This window comes from Salvelinus fontinalis, chromosome 28 (genome assembly GCF_029448725.1).
Source record: "Salvelinus fontinalis isolate EN_2023a chromosome 28, ASM2944872v1, whole genome shotgun sequence".
In the NCBI taxonomy this organism is placed as follows: domain Eukaryota; kingdom Metazoa; phylum Chordata; class Actinopteri; order Salmoniformes; family Salmonidae; genus Salvelinus; species Salvelinus fontinalis.
Genome location: NC_074692.1, coordinates 35,337,959 through 35,360,458, shown reverse-complemented (window position 1 = coordinate 35,360,458; position 22,500 = coordinate 35,337,959). Strand labels below are relative to the sequence as shown.

The 22,500-nt window shown below is 44.0% G+C and overlaps 1 protein-coding gene across 3 annotated transcripts in view; it reads right to left on the bottom strand.

Moving 5' to 3' along the window:
* The window catches only part of LOC129826640 (tight junction protein ZO-2-like), a 255,547-nt gene that overhangs the window by 163,121 nt on the left and 69,926 nt on the right, over positions 1 to 22,500 (bottom strand). The gene's annotated exons all lie outside the window — the stretch shown is intronic.

Sequence of the window (22,500 nt, the reverse complement as noted above, 5' to 3'; positions counted from 1 at the left end):
GGGTTGTATTTGGTGGGTTTGTATTTGATTGGCAGTGTGAGGGTATATACAGCCGGAAGATGTTGAAAGGTTCTGGATGGTGTTTCGCTAACCCCGTGTCTAACCTTAGCACCCCTCACTCTTACCCCAACCTTAAAGGGATACGTGGAGATTTTGGCAATGAGGCCCTTCATCTACTTCCCCAGAGTTAGATGAACTTGTGGATACCATTTGTATATCTCTGTGTGCAGTTTGAAGGAAGCTGCTAACGAAACTACACATAACCTCTTTCATACTGTACTGTACATGACAAGGTTCTACTGTAGCTGCATACGGACCCAGTCATTACATGCAAACCTCTGTTCCTGTGAGATTCAGCCATATTGTCTGCAGTCTGGTGGTCTTCCTTAATAAAAGAAAAGGAGACGTGTTGCTGTCTCAACAGTCTCAGGGGGCGTCGCTACTTCTGTATTCTGCATATCAATAAATGATGTGGAATGCATTTGGAGTGATCGTAGTAACGAAGTGCTTTGTAAATATGCGTCCCCACTCTCCTCTCCTCTGCCTTCTCAGGACCGCATTAGTCAGTCCCCACTCTCCTCTCCTCTGCCTTCTCAGGACCGCATTAGTCAGTCCCCACTCTCCTCTCCTCTGCCTTCTCAGGACCGCATTAGTCAGTCCCCACTCTGCTCTGCCTTCTCAGGACCGCATTAGTCAGTCCCCACTCTGCTCTGCCTTCTCAGGACCGCATGAGTCAGTCCCCACTCTGCTCTGCCTTCTCAGGACCGCATTAGTCAGTCCCCACCCTGCTCTGCTCTGCCTTCTCAGGACCACATTAGTCAGTCCCCACTCTGCTCTGCCTTCTCAGGACCGCATTAGTCAGTCCCCACTCTGCTCTGCCTTCTCAGGACCGCATGAGTCAGTCCCCACTCTGCTCTGCCTTCTCCAGACCGCATGAGTCAGTCCCCACTCTCCTCTCCTCTGCCTTCTCAGGACCGCATTAGTCAGTCCTCACTCTGCTCTGCCTTCTCAGGACCGCATTAGTCAGTCCCCACTCTGCTCTGCTCTGCCTTCTCAGGACCGCATTAGTCAGTCCCCACCCTGCTCTGCTCTGCCTTCTCAGGACCGCATTAGTCAGTCCCCACCCTGCTCTGCTCTGCCTTCTCCAGACCGCATTAGTCAGTCCCCACCCTGCTCTGCTCTGCCTTCTCAGGACCACATTAGTCAGTCCCCACCCTGCTCTGCTCTTCCTTCTCAGGACCGCATTAGTCAGTCCCCACCCTGCTCTGCCTTCTCAGGACCGCATTAGTCAGTCCCCACTCTGCTCTGCCTTCTCAGGACCGCATTAGTCAGTCCCCACTCTACTCTGATCTGCCTTCTCAGGACCGCATTAGTCAGTCCCCACTCTGCTCTGCCTTCTCAGGACCGCATTAGTCAGTCCCCACTCTACTCTGATCTGCCTTCTCAGGACCGCATTAGTCAGTCCCCACTCTGCTCTGCCTTCTCAGGACCGCATTAGTCAGTCCCCACTCTACTCTGATCTGCCTTCTCAGGACCGCATGAGTCAGTCCCCACCCTGCTCTGCCTTCTCAGGACCGCATTAGTCAGTCCCCACCTTGCTCTGCTCAGCCTTCTCAGGACCGCATTAGTCAGTGGATGCAGTGTGTGTGTGTGTGTGTGTGTGTGTGTGTGTGTGTGTGTGTGTGTGTGTGTGTGTGTGTGTGTGTGTGTGTGTGTGTGTGTGTGTGTGTGTGTGTGTGTGTGTGTGTGCGTGGTAGGCTGCAGTATAAATCAATGGTGTTCCCAATCTGCTAAATGCCATTGTAATGTGTCCGGGGCGAGGTCGGCCATCGACGACAACAAGCCAGCAGTCTCCTCTCCTTCCTTCCCTCCTTTCTTTCTTTCTTCCCCCACCCCCCTTTCCGTTCTGACTTTGAAAAATGCAACTTTGTTATTGAGGCCGGCTGCCAACTTGTTATTCCAGATATATACAGTTGAAGTCGGAAAGTATTCAGACCCCTTGACTTGTACCACATTTTGTTATGTTACAGTCTTATTCTACAATGGATGAATCTACACACAATACCCATAATGTCAAAGCAAAAAACAGGTTTTTAGAGATTTTATTACAAATGAAAAAACGTAAATATCACATTTACATAAGTATTCAGACCCTTTGCTCAGTACTTTGTTTAAGCACCTTTAGCAGCAATTACAGCCTTGAGTCATCTTGGGTATGACACTACAAGCGTGGCACACCTGTATTTGGGGAGTTTCTCCCATTCTTCTCTGCAGATCCTCTCAAGCTCTGTCAGGTTGGATTGGGAGCGTCACAGCACAGCTATTTTCAGGTTTCTCCAGAGATGTTCGATCGGGTTCCAGGCTCTGAATGGGCCACTCAAGGACATTCAGTGACTTGTCTCAAAGCCACTCCTGCGTTGTTTTGGCTGTGTGCTTAGGGTCGTTGTCCTGTTGGAAGGTGAACCTTCGCCCCAGTCTGAGGTCCTGAGCGCGCTGGAGCAGGTTTTCATCAAGGATCTCTCTGTACTTTGCTCTGTTCATCTTTCCCTTGATCCTGATTAGTCTCCCAGTCCCTGCCTCTGAAAAACATCCCCACAACACGATGCTGCCATCATGCTTCACTGTAGGGATGGTGCCAGGTTTCCTCCAGACGTGACGCTTGGCATTGAGGACAAATTTAAATCATGGTTTCATCAGACCAGAGAATCTTTCGGCATACTCCAAGTGGGCTGTCATGTGCCTTTTACTGAGGAGTGGCTTCCATCTGACCACTCTACCATAAAGGCCTAATTTGTGGAGTGCTGCAGAGATGGTTGTCCTTCTGGAAGGTTCTCCCATCTCCACAGAGGAACTCTGGAGCTCTGTCAGAGTGACCATCAGGCTCTTGGTCACCTCCCTGACCAAGGCCCTCGTCCCACGATTGCTCAGTTTGGCTGGGCGGCCAGCTCTAGGAAGAGTCTAGGTGGTTCCAAACTTCTTCAGTTTAAGAATGATGGAGGCCACTGTGTTCTTGGGGACATTCGATGCTGTAGACATGTTTTGTTATTCTTCCCCAGATCTGTGCTTCGACACGGTCCTGTCTCAGAGCTCTACAGACAATTCCTTTGATCTCATGGCTTGGTTTTTGCTCTGACATGCACTGTCAACTGTGGGACCTTTCCAAAGGTGTGTGCCTTTCCAAATCATGTCCAACCATTTGAATTTACCAAAGGTGGATTCCAATCAAGTTGTAGAAACATCTCAAGGATGATCAATGGAAACAGGATGCACCTGAGCTCAATTTCAAGTTTCATAGCAAAGTGTCTGAATACTTATGTAAATAAGGTTTTTCTGTATTGTATTTCCAATAAATTTGCAAACATTTATAAAAACCTGTTTTCTCTTTGTCATTATGGGGTATTGTATGTAGATTGATGAGGAAAAAAATATATTTAATACATTTTAGAATAAGGCTGTTACACAATCTCTGATTAAAAAGAGTTTGATTCAAATCTATACACAAATACATACTGTGCTGGTGACGTCCAGAGATACAAATTCTAAAAGCTCAACAGCTGATGTATCCTACTAAACTCATAGTTATAGCTTATAGTAAGAGCTGATGTATCCCAGAACACACATTACTTCTCCCTGTCCCTCTGTCTCACTGTCCCTCTGTCTCACTGTCCCTCTGTCTCTCTCTCTCCCTGTCTCTCCCTGTCTCTCTCTCTCCCTGTCTCACATCTCTCTCTCCCTGTCTCACATCTCTCATCTCTCTCTCTCCCTGGCTCTATCTCTCCCTGTCTCACATCTCTCATCTCTCTCTCCCTGTCTCACATCTCTCATCTCTCTCTCTCTCTCTCCCTGTCTCACATCTCACATCTCTCATCTTTCTCTCTCCCTGTCTCTATCTCTCCCTGTCTCACATCTCTCATCTCTCGCTCTCCCTGTCTCTATCTCTCCCTGTCTCACATCTCTCATCTCTCTCTCCCTGTCTCACATCTCTCCCTGTCTCACATCTCTCCCTGTCTCACATCTCTCATTTCTCCGTCTCTCTGTCTTGGCAGATCAGAAGGGAGGGAATCAAACAGTATGTCATCTGATAGACAAAGTTCTTTAACAATGTGTTTTGTAATGATACTGTTACAGTATATGTCAAGGGAATAAACATATTTTGTAACAATACTTTACTCTTATAGTGTTGGTCTAGGGAAAAGGGAAACACATAGGTTCATTTTCCATAACTACAGTTACTGTGATAACAAACACGAGGTGATCTGACTTCAATCCCCTATTTACTGTTGTGTAGAGACTCCAGTCAGTCGAACCCTTACATAATGAAATAAAACAGACCTATTGATATTCATCTCAACCATCATAAATAGAGAGGCTAAAATAGAGAGGCGAAATAGAGAGGCTAAAATAGAGAGGCTAAAGTAGAGAGGCTAAAGTAGAGAGGCTAAAATAGAGAGGCTAAAATAGAGAGGCTAAATAGAGAGGCTAAAATAGAGAGGCTAAAGTAGAGAGGCTAAAATAGAGAGGCTAAAGTAGAGAGGCTAAAATAGAGAGGCTAAAGTAGAGAGGCTAAAATAGAGAGGCTAAAATAGAGAGGCTAAAATAGAGAGGCTAAAGTAGAGAGGCTAAAATAGAGAGGCTAAAATAGAGAGGCTAAAATAGAGAAGCTAAAGTAGAGAGGCTAAAATAGAGAGGCTAAATAGAGAGGCTAAAATAGAGAGGATAAAATAGAGAGGCTAAAGTAGAGAGGCTAAAATAGAGAGGCTAAAATAGAGAGGCTAAAGTAGAGAGGCTAAAATAGAGAGGCTAAAATAGAGAGGCTAAAGTAGAGAGGCTAAAATAGAGAGGCTAAAATAGAGAAGCTAAAGTAGAGAGGCTAAAATAGAGAGGCTAAAATAGAGAAGCTAAAGTAGAGAGGCTAAAGTAGAGAGGCTAAAATAGAGAGGCTAAAATAGAGAGGCTAAAATAGAGAGGCTAAAATAGAGAGGCTAGAGTAGAGAGGCTAAAATAGAGAGGCTAAAATAGAGAGGCTAAAATAGAGAGGCTAAAGTAGAGAGGCTAAAATAGAGAGGCTAAAATAGAGAGGCTAAAGTAGAGAGGCTAAAGTAGAGAGGCTAAAGTAGAGAGGCTAAAATAGAGAGGCTAAAATAGAGAGGCTAAAATAGAGAGGCTAAAGTAGAGAGGCTAAAGTAGAGAGGCTAAAACAGAGAGGCTAAAACAGAGAGGCTAAAGTAGAGAGGCTAAAATAGAGAGGCTAAAGTAGAGAGGCTAAAACAGAGAGGCATTCCTCCTGACCAAAACAACACTCCTCTAGCTAATAACTGACACCGAAAGAAGACATGTTCTTTTTTATTCACAGTCAGTGAGTGGCGAGTGGACATGACAAGTCTTCCTATATACATTGACTTGAAATCACCGGCCACTTGGAACACTAGTGTCACGGATCCCTCCGGAACGTTCATCACACACACCTGTCCCCTATTCCCACTGATTGTATTGTATATAGGTGCCCTTTGTTCACCATGGTGCTGTTGATTATTGTTACACTGTCCGTTGGTGCTGTGAGGACCTGTGCTGTGTGTTTTGAGCTTTCGTGCCCTTGTGGATTGCCAGATGATTACGGGTCTCGTCCCGTGTGGTATCATTGTGCGCGTGTGTTATTTATTCAAGGTACTCCTCACTCTTTTGTTTTGGTTTCTACGAAGCTCTGACATTGCTCGACCAAATATTTATATATTCTTTTTTTTTTATTCTTCTTTTTTTATTAAATTTTATCCCATTTTCTCCCCAATTTTTGTGGTATCCAATCGCTAGTAATTACTATCTTGTCTCATCGCTACAACTCCCGTACGGGCTCGGGAGAGACGAAGGTCGAAAGCCATGCGTCCTCCGAAGCACAACCCAACCAAGCCGCACTGCTTCTTAACACAGCGCGCCTCCAACCCGGAAGCCAGCCGCACCAATGTGTCGGAGGAAACACCGTGCACCTGGCCCCCTCGGTTAGCGCGCACTGCGCCCGGCCCGCCACAGGAGTCGCTGGAGCCCGATGAGACAAGGATATCCCTACCGGCCAAACCCTCCCTAACCCGGACGACGCTATGCCAATTGTGCGTCGCCCCACGGACCTCCCGGTCGCGGCCGGCTGCGACAGAGCCTGGGCGCGAACCCAGAGACACTGGTGGCGCAGTTAGCACTGCGATGCAGTGCCCTAGACCACTGCGCCACCCGGGAGGCCCTCAAATATTTATATATTCTTAATTCCATTCCTTTACTTCTGTCACGTTCCTGACCTTATTTTCCTTTGTTTAAACTTTGTTTAGTTGGTCAGGACGTGAGCTGGGTGGGTAGTCTATGTTATGTGTTTCTATGTTGGGTTAAATGTGTTGCCTGATATGGTTCTCAATTAGGGGGAGGTGTTTGACGTTTCCTCTGATTGAGAACCATATTAAGGTAGGCTGTTCTCACTGTTTGTTTGTGGGTGATTGTTCCTGTGTCTGTGTCTGTCGCACCACACGGGACTGTTTCGTGTTCGTTCGTTTGGTTAGTCGGTTCCTGTTCGTGCGTTCTTCGTGTTATATTGTAAGTTCTCAAGTTCAGGTCTGTCTACGTCGTTTTGTTGTTTTGTAATCTATTCAAGTGTTCTTCGTATTTTCGTCTTGTTTAAATAAATTCTTTATGTCTGCATACAATGCTGCGTATTGGTCCGATCCCTACTCCTTCTCCTCGACCGAGGAGGAGGAGGATTATAACAGCCGTTACAACTTTAGATGTGTGTGTATTGTTGTGAAATTGTTAGATATTACTTGTTAGATACTACTGCACTGTTGGAGCTAGAAACACAAGCAGTACGCTACACCCGCAATAACATCTACTAAACATGTGTATGTGACAAATGACATTTGATTTGAATATATAAACTAAAAGACACGCACACGCACACACACACAGTGAGATGTCTTCCTGTATGTAAACTAAAATACATGTTTGAAATCCTGTTAATTAAATCAAGAGCAGATAGTTAACCACTGTGAGACTGAGAGGAACTAACCAACCAGCCAACCAACCAACCAACCAACCAACCAACCAGCCAGCCAGCCAAACAACTAACCAGCCAGCCAGCCAACAAACCAACCAACCAAACAACTAACCAGCAAACCAACCAGCCAGCCAACCAGCCAACCAACCAACCAAACAACTAACCAACCAGCCAACCAACCAACCAGCCATCCAACCAACCAAACAACTAACCAGCCAACCAACCAAACCAGCCAACCAACCAACCAACCAACCAACCAACCAACCAACCAACCAACTAACCAGCCAACTAACCAAACCAGCCAACCAACAAACCAGCCAACCAGCCAGCCAGCCAACTAACTAACCAACCAGCCAACCAACAAGCCAGCCAACTAACCAACCAGCCAACCAATCAGACAACCAACTAACCAACCAACCAACTAACCAACCAACTAACCAGCCAGCCAACAGTCCAACAGCCCACAGATAATTACAGACAGACAGATTGAACAACAAAGGACAGACACACACAGTGCAGAAATAACAAGAACACATCTCTCTGAACTGCTGTGAGAAACTTGACTTGTCCTAGTTTTAGAAACTAGAGTTTGACATCATACTCTTATCATATCCTGTTTTATGTGGCTGAATAAATAGATGTTGGTTACCTTGTAACAACACACACACGCACACACTCACACACACTCACACACACTCAAAGATAATAACAAGAGTTGTGTGTGAATGAATAATGATCCCTTTATGGGCACTACAAACCATAGAAAGGATGAGGAACCAGCAGAAGTAGATCGAACTGAAACAGGATGAGAGCTAAGGAGTGTTGACAGCAGGCTAATAGGAAAGTGGTCTTGCAAAGTCATGAACATTAATAAAATGTGGACAATTAACACAAAACATAGCAAACATGAAATCAATACATACATAAATCAATATTGGTAACTAAAACGATAAATTAAAACCTCTACAGGATCGGTTGAGCTAACGTAGGCTAATGTGATTAGCATGAGGTTGTTAGTAACAAGAACATTTCCCAGGACATAGACATATCTGATATGGGCAGAAAGATTGTTAATTCCTTCAAACATAACGATGGTCATTATGGCCAGACAGTTCTATTTTTGTTTCATCAGACCAGAGGACATTTCTCCAAAAAGTACGATCCTTTGTCCCCATGTGCAGTTGCAAACCGTAATCTGGCTTTTTTTATGGCGGTTTTGGAGCAGTGGCTTCTTCCTTGCTGAGTGGCCTTTCAGGTTATGTCGATATAGGACTTGTTTTACTGTGGATATAGATACTTTTGTACCTGTTTCCCCCAGCAAGGTCCTTTGCTGTTGTTCTGGGATTGATTTGCACTTTTCGAACCAAAGTACGTTCATCTCTAGGAGACAGAACACATCTCCTTCCTGAGCGGTATGATGGCTGCGTGGTCCCATGGTGTTTATACTTGCAAACTATTGTTTGTACAGATGAACGTGGTACCTTCAGGCATTTGGAAATTGCTCCCTAGGATGAACCAGACTTGTGGAGGTCTATAATTTTTTTTCTGAGATCTTGGCTGATTTCTAGAGATTTCCCATGATGTCAAGCAAAGAGGCACTGAGTTCAAATGATGTCAATTAGCCTATCAGAAGCTTCTAAAGCCATGATATCATTTTTCTGGAGTTTTCTAAGCTGTTTAAAACTTCTTGACGCACGGATCCCTTTAGCGGGATCATTTTCATCAACAACCGCTACATTGCAGAGAGCCAAATTCCCCCAAAATTGCTAAAAATATTTATATTCATGAAATCACAAGTGTAATATAGCAAAACACAGCTTAGCTTGTTATTAATCCACCTGTCATGTCAGATTTTGAAAATATGCTTTACAGCGAAAGCAATCCAAGTGTTTGTGTGAGTTTATCGATCGCTAGACAAAACATTAAGAACACCTAGCAGCAATGTAGATTGGTCACGAAAGCCAGAAAAGCAATAAAATGAATCGCTTACCTTTGATGATCTTCGGATGTTTGCACTCACAAGACTCCCAGTTACACAATAAATGTTCCTTTTGTTCGATAAAGATTATTTTTATATAAAAAAAACTCCATTTGTTTGGCACGTTACGTTCAGTATTTCACAGCCTTAGGCAGGTCATCAAGGCTTGACGAAAATTCCAAATAGTATCCGTAAAGTTCGTAGAAACATGTCAAACGTTTTTAATAATCAATCCTCAGGTTGTTTTTAACATCAATAATCGATAATATTTCAACCGGACTGTAAACTATTCAATACTTGAGAGAAAGAAATCGTCGAGCAACCAGTGTCGCGTGCATGAACTAATGGAAGGACATCTGTCTATCCACTGACGCGTTTTGATAAATCTTGTTAATTTTTCAGAATTTTTCAGAATAAAACTTGAAACTATGTCTAAAGACTGTTCACACCCTGAGGAAGCCATTGGAAAAGGAATCTGGTTGATATTCCTTTAAATGGACGAAAGGCAGGCAATGGAACAGTGATTTTTCAAAATAAGAGTCACTTCCGGGTTGGATTTCCTCAGGTTTTCGCCTGCAAAATCAGTTCTGTTATACTCACAGACAATATTTTGACAGTTTTGGAAACTTTAGAGTGTTTTCTATCCTACTCTGTCAATTATCTGCATATTCTAGCATCTGGACCTGAGAAATAGGCAGCTTACATTGGGAATGTTATTTTTCCAAACATAAAAATTCTGCCCCCTAGCGTCAAGAGGATTTTTTAAAGGCACAGTCAACTTAGTGTATGAAAACATCTGATCCACTGGAATTGTGATACAGTGAATTATAAGTGAAATAATCTTGTGAAATAATAGATTGTTAACAAGAAATGTGTGGGGTGGTTGAAAAACGAGTTTTAATGACTCCAACCTAAGTGTATGTAAACTTTCGACTTCAACCACTCAATGTGTGCTTATATAGGAATTAATTTCACAACTTTCAACATTCAGCTAAATAGAAACTATTTCACTACCAAGATACTTGATATGGCTTTTAGATATGGAACAGCGCGCGTGTGAAATGTGGACTGTCCATTGCGAGGGGATAGGCCTATAGGTCTCATGGGTAGTAAGTAGCCCACAACTACAAAGTCTTTTTTTTTCATACATTTAATTTACTGATGATGATGTTTTGAGTGTTTTGAGTTTCCACTTCCTCAGGTGAACCCCAAATGAATTAGCCTATGATATTAATTAGTGCACTCATCTCTATTGAATAAAAGAAATCTGGAAATTCTGATGTCCTATTTTGACAATAAAATGTATCAACCACAGTATAATTGTCAACCCAAAATTCATGACAATCACTGGATTAGGTTGCACATCAACATATCTTGAATCATGTATTCCTGTTAATTTAGATGAAACAACTTCTTTCTTGAATACCTTAGTAGTCTATTATGCGTCTTAATAAAGCGATACGAATGACTTTATACGATGACTCATGATTTGGGTCCGACCAAATCATGGGCTGGTGCCACCAACTGTAGGAGTTAGAGGCAGCAGCGACACCAGGGGGAAAATGTTAGCCTGGAAGCCTGGAAAAGTAATTAACACTTAGGGTAGGTGTTGTTTCAGGGGAACACATATGACAGGCACTAATCAGCAATATAGCCTAAATCATTAGCATGGCGTTTATAACGTATGTGGCTTTAAGCAGACAGACCGACAGAAAGACAGAGAACAAGAAGCCGTACAGAGTGATAGCAGAAAAGACGCTGAGACAGACAGAACAACAGGGAGGCAAACCACATGTCTAGAGCAGAGGGACAGTCATAGTGGTGAGTTGTATCTCCAGAGGGACAGTCATAGTGGTGAGTTGTATCTCCAGAGGGACAGTCATAGTGGTGAGTTGTATCTCCAGAGGGACAGTCATAGTGGTGAGTTGTACCTCCAGAGGGACAGTTATAGTGGTGAGTTGTATCTCCAGAGGGACAGTCATAGTGGTGAGTTGTATCTCCAGAGGGACAGTCATAGTGGTGAGTTGTATCTCCAGAGGGACAGTCATAGTGGTGAGTTGCATCTCCAGAGGGACAGTCATAGTGGTGAGTTGTATCTCCAGAGGGACAGTCATAGTGGTGAGTTGTATCCCCAGAGGGACAGTCATAGAGGTGAGTTGTATCTCCAGAGGGACAGTCATAGTGGTGAGTTGCATCTCCAGAGGAACAGTCATAGTGGTGAGTTGTATCTCCAGAGGGACAGTCATAGTGGTGAGTTGTATCTCCAGAGGAACAGTCATAGTGGTGAGTTGTATCTCCAGAGGGACAGATATAGTGGTGAGTTGTATCTCCAGACAGAGGAACAGTTATAGTGGTGAGTTGTATCTCCAGAGGGACAGTCATAGTGGTGAGTTGTATCTCCAGAGGGACAGTTATAGTGGTGAGTTGTATCCCCAGACAGAGGAACAGTTATAGTGGTGAGTTGTATCTCCAGAGGAACAGTTATAGAGGTGAGTTGTATCTCCAGAGGGACAGTTATAGTGGTGAGTTGTATCCCCAGAGGGACAGTCATAGAGGTGAGTTGTATCTCCAGAGGGACAGTCATAGTGGTGAGTTGTATCTCCAGAGGGACAGTCATAGTGGTGAGTTGTATCTCCAGAGGGACAGTCATAGTGGTGAGTTGTATCTCCAGAGGGACAGTCATAGTGGTGAGTTGTATCTCCAGAGGGACAGTCATAGTGGTGAGTTGTATCTCCAGAGGGACAGTCATAGTGGTGAGTTGTATCTCCAGAGGGACAGTCATAGTGGTGAGTTGTATCTCCAGAGGGACAGTCATAGTTGTGAGTTGCATCTCCAGAGGGACAGTCATAGTGGTGAGTTGTATCTCCAGAGGGACAGTCATAGTGGTGAGTTGTATCCCCAGAGGGAAAGTCATAGAGGTGAGTTGTATCTCCAGAGGGACAGTCATAGTGGTGAGTTGTATCTCCAGAGGAACAGTCATAGTGGTGAGTTGTATCTCCAGAGGGACAGTCATAGTGGTGAGTTGTATCTCCAGAGGAACAGTCATAGTGGTGAGTTGTATCTCCAGAGGGAAAGATATAGTGGTGAGTTGTATCTCCAGACAGAGGAACAGTTATAGTGGTGAGTTGTATCTCCAGAGGGACAGTCATAGTGGTGAGTTGTATCTCCAGAGGGACAGTTATAGTGGTGAGTTGTATCCCCAGACAGAGGAACAGTTATAGTGGTGAGTTGTATCTCCAGAGGAACAGTTATAGAGGTGAGTTGTATCTCCAGAGGGACAGTTATAGTGGTGAGTTGTATCCCCAGAGGGACAGTCATAGAGGTGAGTTGTATCTCCAGAGGGACAGTCATAGTGGTGAGTTGTATCTCCAGAGGGACAGTCATAGTGGTGAGTTGTATCTCCAGAGGGACAGTCATAGTGGTGAGTTGTATCTCCAGAGAGACAGACATAGTGGTGAGTTGTATCTCCAGAGAGACAGACATAGTGGTGAGTTGTATCTCCAGAGAGACAGACATAGTGGTGAGTTGTATCTCCAGAGAGACAGACATAGTGGTGAGTTGTATCTCCAGAGGAACAGTCATAGTGGTGAGTTGTATCTCCAGAGGGACAGTCATAGTGGTGAGTTGTATCCCCAGACAGAGGGACAGTCATAGTGGTGAGTTGTATCTCCAGACAGAGGAACAGTCAGAGTGGTGAGTTGTATCTCCAGACAGAGGAACAGTTATAGTGGTGAGTTGTATCTCCAGAGGAACAGTTATAGTGGTGAGTTGTATCTCCAGAGGGACAGTTATAGTGGTGAGTTGTATCTCCAGAGGAACAGTCATAGTGGTGAGTTGTATCTCCAGAGGAACAGTTATAGTGGTGAGTTGTATCTCCAGAGGAACAGTCATAGTGGTGAGTTGTATCTCCAGAGGAACAGCCATAGTGGTGAGTTGTATCTCCAGAGGGACAGTCATAGTGGTGAGTTGTATCCCCAGACAGAGGAACAGTTATAGTGGTGAGTTGTATCTCCAGAGGGACAGTTATAGTGGTGAGTTGTATCCCCAGACAGAGGAACAGTTATAGTGGTGAGTTGTATCCCCAGAGGAACAGTTATAGTGGTGAGTTGTATCCCCAGAGGGACAGTCATAGTGGTGAGTTGTATCTCCAGAGGGACAGTTATAGTGGTGAGTTGTAACTCCAGACAGAGGAACATTCATAGTGGTGAGTTGTATCTCCAGACAGAGGAACAGTTATAGTGGTGAGTTGTATCTCCAGAGGGACAGTCATAGTGGTGAGTTGTATCTCCAGAGGGACAGTCATAGTGGTGAGTTGTATCCCCAGACAGAGGAACAGTTATAGTAGTGAGTTGTATCTCCAGAGGGACAGTTATAGTGGTGAGTTGTATCTCCAGACAGAGGAACAGTCATAGTGGTGAGTTGTATCTCCAGAGGAACAGTCATAGTGGTGAGTTGTATCTACAGAGGGACAGTCATAGTGGTGAGTTGTATCTCCAGAGGGACAGTCATAGTGTTGAGATGTATCCCCAGAGGGACAGTCATAGTGGTGAGTTGTATCTCCAGAGGAACAGTTTTAGTGGTGAGTTGTATCTCCAGAGGAACAGTTATAGAGGTGAGTTGTATCTCCAGAGGGACAGTTATAGTGGTGAGTTGTATCCCCAGAGGGACAGTCATAGAGGTGAGTTGTATCTCCAGAGGGACAGTCATAGTGGTGAGTTGTATCTCCAGAGGGACAGTCATAGTGGTGAGTTGTATCTCCAGACAGAGGGACAGTCATAGTGGTGAGTTGTATCTCCAGAGAGACAGACATAGTGGTGAGTTGTATCTCCAGAGGAACAGTCATAGTGGTGAGTTGTATCTCCAGAGGGACAGTCATAGTGGTGAGTTGTATCCCCAGACAGAGGGTCAGTCATAGTGGTGAGTTGTATCCCCAGACAGAGGAACAGTTAAAGTGGTGAGTTGTATCTCCAGAGGGACAGTCATAGTGGTGAGTTGTATCCCCAGAGGGACAGTCATAGTGGTGAGTTGTATCCCCAGAGGGACAGTCATAGTGGTGAGTTGTATCTCCAGAGGGACAGTCATAGTGGTGAGTTGTATCCCCAGACAGAGGAACAGTCATAGTGGTGAGTTGTATCTCCAGACAGAGGAACAGTCAGAGTGGTGAGTTGTATCTCCAGACAGAGGAACAGTTATAGTGGTGAGTTGTATCTCCAGAGGAACAGTTATAGTGGTGAGTTGTATCTCCAGAGGGACAGTTATAGTGGTGAGTTGTATCTCCAGAGGAACAGTCATAGTGGTGAGTTGTATCTCCAGAGGAACAGTTATAGTGGTGAGTTGTATCTCCAGAGGGACAGTCATAGTGGTGAGTTGTATCTCCAGAGGAACAGTCATAGTGGTGAGTTGTATCTCCAGAGGGACAGTCATAGTGGTGAGTTGTATCCCCAGACAGAGGAACAGTTATAGTGGTGAGTTGTATCTCCAGAGGAACAGTTATAGTGGTGAGTTGTATCCCCAGAGGGACAGTCATATTGGTGAGTTGTATCTCCAGAGGGACAGTTATAGTGGTGAGTTGTAACTCCAGAGGGACAGTTATAGTGGTGAGTTGTATCTCCAGACAGAGGAACAGTCATAGTGGTGAGTTGTATCTCCAGACAGAGGGACAGATACAGTGGTGAGTTGTATCTCCAGAGGGACAGTCATAGTGGTGAGTTGTATCTCCAGAGGGACAGTCATAGTGGTGAGTTGTATCTCCAGAGGGACAGTCATAGTGGTGAGTTGTATCTCCAGACAGAGGGACAGATACAGTGGTGAGTTGTATCTCCAGAGGGACAGTCATAGTGGTGAGTTGTATCTCCAGAGGGACAGACATAGTGGTGAGTTGTATCTCCAGAGGGACAGTCTTAGTGGTGAGTTGTATCCCCAGACAGAGGAACAGTTATAGTAGTGAGTTGTATCTCCAGAGGGACAGATATAGTGGTGAGTTGTATCTCCAGACAGAGGAACAGTCATAGTGGTGAGTTGTATCTCCAGAGGAACAGTCATAGTGGTGAGTTGTATCTCCAGAGGGACAGTCATAGTGGTGAGTTGTATCTCCAGAGGGACAGTCATAGTGGTGAGATGTATCCCCAGAGGGACAGTCATAGTGGTGAGTTGTATCTCCAGAGGGACAGTCATAGTGGTGAGTTGTATCTCCAGAGGAACAGTCATAGTGGTGAGTTGTATCTCCAGAGGGACAGTCATAGTGGTGAGTTGTATCTCCAGACAGAGGAACAGTTATAGTGGTGAGTTGTATCTCCAGAGGGACAGTCATAGTGGTGAGTTGTATCTCCAGAGGGACAGTCATAGTGTTGAGTTGTATCTCCAGAGGGACAGATATAGTGGTGAGTTGTATCCCCAGACAGAGGAACAGTTATAGTGGTGAGTTGTATCTCCAGAGGAACAGTCATAGTGGTGAGTTGTATCTCCAGAGGAACAGTTTTAGTGGTGAGTTGTATCTCCAGAGGGACAGTTATAGTGGTGAGTTGTATCTCCAGAGGAACAGTCATAGTGGTGAGTTGTATCCCCAGACAGAGGAACAGTCATAGTGGTGAGTTGTATCCCCAGACAGAGGAACAGTTATAGTGGTGAGTTGTATCTCCAGACAGAGGGACAGTCATAGTGGTGAGATGTATCTCCAGACAGAGGAACAGTCATAGTGGTGAGTTGTATCTCCAGACAGAGGGACAGATACAGTGGTGAGTTGTATCTCCAGAGGAACAGTTATAGTGGTGAGTTGTATCTCCAGAGGGACAGTTATAGTGGTGAGTTGTATCTCCAGAGGGACAGTTATAGTGGTGAGTTGTATCTCCAGACAGAGGAACAGTCATAGTGGTGAGTTGTATCCCCAGACAGAGGAACAGTTATAGTGGTGAGTTGTATCCCCAGACAGAGGAACAGTCATAGTGGTGAGTTGTATCCCCAGAGGGACAGTCATAGTGGTGAGTTGTATCTCCAGAGGGACAGTTATAGTGGTTAGTTGTATCTCCAGAGGAACAGTCATAGTGGTGAGTTGTATCTCCAGAGGGACAGCTATGTGTCAGCACTACTGCCTGTGTCTAAGTAGGATGTGAACGGTCAGGCAGTATGTGTGGTTATAGTGTGTGTGTGTGTGTGTGTGTGTGTGTGTGTGTGTGTGTGTGTGTGTGTGTGTGTGTGTGTGTGTGTGTGTGTGTGTGTGTGTGTGTGTGTGTGTGTGTGTGTGTGTGTGTGTGTGTGTGTGTGTGTGTGTGTGTGTGTGTGTGTGTGTGTGTGTGTGTGTGTGTGTGTGTGTGGGTATAGTGTGTGTGGGTATAGTGTGTGTATGTGTGTATGGCTGGTGGAATAAAATGCCAGGGCTGAATTATTGTCCCAGTCCGTCCCTGGAGGACATTTCTTAGTATTCTGTAAATCCTATGGACAGAGGTAAATCCTATGGAGAGAGGTAAATCCTATGGAGAGAGATAAATCCTATGGAGAGAGGTAAATCCTATGGAGAGAGGTAAATCCTATGGAGAGAGGTAAATCCTATGGAGAGAGATAAATCCTATGGAGAGAGGTAAATCCTACGGAGAGAGGTAAATCCTATGGAGAGAGGTAAATCCTATGGAGAGAGGTAAATCCTGAAAGAGATCTGAAATACAGTGGTGACAGATTAAGAGACCACACCACACCACAGCGCTGTAGATCACCTGACCGCAGATTCTGTGTCCCGCCCTCACAGGGGGTGATCGTTTTTTTGTGCGGGTGCATTTGGGTGCGCGTGTTTGTGTGTGTGTGCGTGTGTGTGACACATGAGGGATGGCAGTTTAAGGGTTGTACACAAAGTATAGTTTGCCGATGGAGCGTAGCAGCACAGTGTCTCAATATCTTTTTTCATCACAAAGAAATGAGGCTTAAACTTTGATCTAATCTATAGGTTGTACATCAGAGTCGCATATTTTGCAAAGATAAGCAAATATAATCTCAGAAACTGTTGAAACAATAAACCAAATTACATTACAGCTTTATTAAATCCCCCCCCCCAACAAAAACAACTTTTAAATGTTTAAACATTTAGTTTAGAAGTAATTACTATTGATTCCAGCTACAGATAAAAACAGCTGCAAGATATTGTATTTTTCTCCACGACCAAAACATGATGACAATCTATTTTTAGCAGATTTGGGAGTGAATACATCGAAGCAGAATTTAAACTGGGATCACGTTGTAGGTTATACCAGCAAGTATATTATTTCATTATGAATCGGATTATTTCACATGGAGATGTGGGAAGCTAAAAAGGCTATCTAGCTTGCTTTGTTTTTAACCAGGCTGTCAGCTAGCTACTACTGGATCAGAGCTGACCGGAGCCCAACCACCCAGAGAGTTGTTATTCAGACCATAGAGACCCCACGATCAATCCTCACTATAACCAACTGCCCACACAAACACACACACTAAACCTATATGCTAAATCTAACCCAAACTCTAATCCTAACGCCTAACCCTAAACCTAACCCTAACTCCTAACCCTAACCCTAATCCTAATCCTAACCCCTAACCCTAATTGTAATCCTAACCCTAACCCTAAACCTAACCCCTAGCCCTTATTGTAACCCTAACCCTAATTGTAAACCTAACCCTAACCCTAACCCTAAACCTAACCCCTAGCCATTATTGTAACCCTAACCCTAATTGTAATCCTAAACCTAAACCTAACCCTAACCCTTATTGTAATCCTAACCCTAACCCTAATTGTAATCCTAACTCTAACCCTAACCCTAATTGTAAACCTAACCCCTAAATTTAAAATAGCCTTTGTCCTCGTTTCCTTGTTCTTCTATCCTTGTGGGAACTTTCGGGGATTTCAGGTCCCCACAAGGATAGAAGAACAAGACCACACACACTCGTTTGATTTACTATCCTTGTGGGGACCAAACAATTGATTCCCATTCAAAATCCTACTTTAACTGACCCCCTAACACTTAACCTTTAAACTAACCTGAACCTTAACTTTAACTCCTAACTCTAAACCTAACCCCTAACCCTAATTTTAAATGTAACCCTAATTGTAACCTAAATCTAACCCCTAAGCCTAAAATAGCCTTTTTCATTGTGGGGAACGGTAAAATGTCCCCACTTTTGCCCCCTTGTTTTACTAACTTTGTCAGGACTTCTAGTCCCCACAACGGTAGTAAAACCAAACACACGCACGCACGCACGCACCCACACACACACACACACACACACACACACACACACACACACACACAAACACAAACACACACACACATACTCCTCCAGCGACAGATAGGTCTGTTCCGGTATCCCAGCTCCATCTGTCACTATTCATTAGGCTCTACCGCTGCACCCTGTACACTATACAGATGTAGGATTTTAATTTGATCACGCTTTTGTTGCTGAGAATTTTCCTGCATAGCAGGTTCCACTTTAAATGTCCGACTTGATTTCCCCTACTGAAAAGCGTTTCAACCCCTACAAAAAATGTCCATTAATTATAATCCACCTAATAATACACATTTCCTATTGCTGCAGGTTTATTTTCCTATTGAAGCAAACTGGCTCAAATTAAGATCCCGCAACTGTACTAGGCAAACAGTAAGTTGGTTACAAGAGAGGAGTGAGTCTGTGTGTGTGTTTGTGTGTTTGTGTGTGTCTGGTGTCTGTGTTTGATAAGGGCCCAGCTGGGAATGATGACATGCTGCAGGACACACAGACTCACACACAAACACACACACACACACACACAAGCACAAGCGCGTACACACACTCTAAGGGGTAAAGTAGCAGCTTCATTTGCACAGTGAGAGAGAGAGAGAGAGAGAGAGAGAGAGAGAGAGAGAGAGAGAGAGAGAGGAGACAGGGTGAGAGAGAGAGAGAGAGAGAGAGAGAGAGAGAGAGAGAGAGAGAGAGAGAGAGAGAGAGAGCAATACAAGTAGACCCAACCAAATCATTTGAAAACAAAAATACATTTACTTGACACATTGGAAAGAATTAACAAAAAAACAGAGCAAACTAGAATGCTATTTGGCCCTAAACACAGCGACAGAATACCTGACCACTGTGACTGACCCAAAATGAAGGAAAGCTTTGACTATGTACAAACTCAGTGAGCATAGCCTCTCAAGTGAAGACAGGCTATGTGCACACTGCCCACAAAATGAGTTGGAAACTGAGCTGCACTTCCTCGTTCAAATATTTTTTATTGAACACACACAGGAATGGTGTATAGGTATGAAAGGCAGGTATACAATTTTTAACTAAACATAAAAGAGCAGACAGAAATAAAAAGATCCAGAGTTCTGGGTACAAAACAATTATTACAAAACAAGACATACAAAACAAGGACAGGTAGAAAGAAAGAGGGTGGGTGTCACCCCCCCCCCCTTATTCCCCCCCTTTATCCCTCCTCCCCTTTATCCCTTCCCCTTATACCCCTCCCCGCTGCTCGGGTGGCGGTGCCAGCACGTGCTGCCCAGAGGTGGATTAAAATATTACAATGGAGAGTGCGTTAAAAAGTACAAATTCACAGCGGCGAATGGTCCAAGTAAGAGAGGAAAGGCTGCCAGATCTGATCAAATGTTAATAATTTATTGTTCAGAATATATCTAATCCTTTCTAAGTGTACAGTGTTTGCCAATTCGCTGAGCCATAATTTGGTAGTGGGCGCTTCCCTCTTTTTCCAGAACAACAAGATTAGTTTTTTTGCCGAAATGAGACTGTAAGAGATGAGTTGTTTTTGGGGGTTGGTTAGTCCGATTAGGGAATCAGACACTCCCAGGATTATCAGAAGCGGGTCTGGGTCAATTGAAGTCTCCAGAACTTCAGAGATGATCCTAAAAATTCCACACCAGTAACCATGCAAGCTAGAGCATAGGGCAAAGCAGTGGAGAAGTGTACCCTGTGCAGCCTGACATTTATCACACATAGGGGATGTATCAGGAAATATCCTATGCAGTTTGGTTTTGGAATAGTGTAATCTGTGTAATACCTTGAATTGTATGAGCCGATGTCTGGAGTTAATGGAGCAGGTGTGGATATACTCCAAGCTATCTTCCCAGTCTGCCATCGAAATGTCAGTCCCTAGTTCTTCCTCCCATTTTGCCTTAATGGCATCTGTAGAGGGTGTGCTAACCGATTGAAAAGAATCATATAAACGAGATATCAGTTTGTCTGAGGTGGGGGATGTTTTTATGCATCCGTCAAACATGGAAGGCTTAGCGTTCCCAAATGTTGGGAGGTGTTTCCTAACATAGTCTCTGATTTGTAGGCATCTGAAAAAGTTACTTCTGGGAAGATTATAAGTTTCCCTCAGCAACTCAAAGGAAGCAAAGGTCCCTTCTATATATAGATCCCCTATGGTACTTATCCCCAACTCTCCCCATTGCTCAAAGGTGTTATCAAGGTTGGAGGGGGCAAAGGAGGGGTTCCTGGCAACAGGGAGCATGAATGACATTGGTCTAAGCTCAAAGTGGGTTTTAATTTGCTTCCAGATTCGGACTGTGCAATGTATAATAGGATTGTTACGATAAAGTGACCTCTCCAGATTGACAGGCGACAAAATCACAGCACCAATAGAGAAGGGGTGACACTCCTCCCGCTCCATACTAAGCCAGGTGGGTGACGGACGTGCGTCATCCAGCAAAAACGTAACCGCACGGAGGTTAGCGGCCCAATAATAAAATATAAAATTTGGGAGAGACAATCCTCCTTCCATCTTGGATTTGCAGAGGTGTTTTTTACCTATCCTGTGTGTTTTATAATCCCAGATGAAAGGATTGATAATTGAGTCCAGTTGTTTATGAAAGGATTTAGGTATGAATACTGGGATGTTCTGGTATAGGTAGAGCAGTTGTGGGAGGAAGACCATTTTAATGGCATTAATTCTTCCGAGCAGAGAAATTGGGAGAGTTCTCCAAAATTGTATGTTTGTCTTTATTTTTGCATCAGCGAGGGGAAATTCTCTTTAAATAGTAAGGAATATTGTTTGGTAACTACAATTCCTAGATAGGTAAATTTTTCTGAAGATAACTTAAGTGGAAGATGTTCTAGCCAGGAGGTGTTTTGTAACCGTATGGGCATTAATTCACTCTTGTTCCAATTTATTCTGTATCCCGAGAAGGTACCAAACAAATTAATCACATCAAGAATAGCTGGAATACTAGCTTGGGGTTCTGTTACATAGAGGAGAATGTCATCTGCGTATAGGGAAATCTTATTTAGAGTATCTTTAGTATTATAGCCGTGTATTGCTGCATCAGATCTAATCGTCTGAGCGAGAGGTTCAATGATTAGGGCGAAGAGCATAGGCGACAGCGCACAACCCTGCCTTGTCCCTCTGTAGAGGTTAAATCGGGGCGACAATGATTGGTTAGTGAGTATTCTCGCACAGGGGTTCCTATATAAAAGCTGGATCCAATTTATGAACCCATCTCCAATATTAAATTTCTGTAGGACTTTGAATAGATAGGACCACTCAACTTGGTCAAAAGCCTTCTCGGCGTCAAGAGATATAACGGCAAGGTCCACGTTTGGTAACCTCTGAGAATACATAATGTTGAAGAGGCGCCTGAGATTGAAGAATGAGTTTCTGTTCGGGATAAAGCCGGTCTGGTCCGAATGGACCAGTTTGCCAATTAAAGTGCTAAGCCTGTTAGCCAGGGTTTTTGCTAAAATCTTTTGGTCTGTATTGAGGAGGGATATTGGTCTGTATGACCCTACCTCTTCCGGATCTTTACCCTTCTTATGTATAACTGTAATGAATGCTTCATCCAAAGTAGATGGGAGAGCTCCATCCTCTCTGGACTGAACCAACATTTTGTGCAGGTAGAGAGAGAGCATGTTGCTGAATGTTTTATAGAATTCACCCGGGTATCCATCTGGGCCCGGGGTCTTGCCACTCTTTAGAGTTTTGATTGTTTCTCGAATTTCTTCAAGAGATATTTCCTTATTCAGGAAGTTAGAATCTTCCTGGTTCAGGGCAGGAAGATCACAGTCATCCAAAAAGTTTTGCATAATTAAGGGGTTAGAATCGGCTTTAGATGTATATAGAGTCTCATAAAACTGACGGAATCTGTCATTGATGTCTTTGGGGGAAGAGAGTAATTCCCCAGATGCAGATTTAACTTTGTGAGCTGCACTTCCTAACCTCCTGCCCAATGTATGACCATATTAGAGAGACATATTTCCCTCAGATTACACAGACCCACAAATAATTAGAAAACAAATCCAATTTTTATAAACTCCCATATCTACTAGCGAAATACCACAATGTGCCATCACAGCAGCAATATTTGTAACCTGTTGCCACAAGAAAAAGGCAACCAGTGAAGATCAAACACCATTGTAAATACAACCCATCTTTACAGTGCAATCAGAAAGTATTCAGACCCCTTGACTTTATCCACATTTTGTTAAGTTAAAGCCTTATTCTAAAATTGATTAAATCATTTGTTTTTTTCAACAGAAAAAGAGA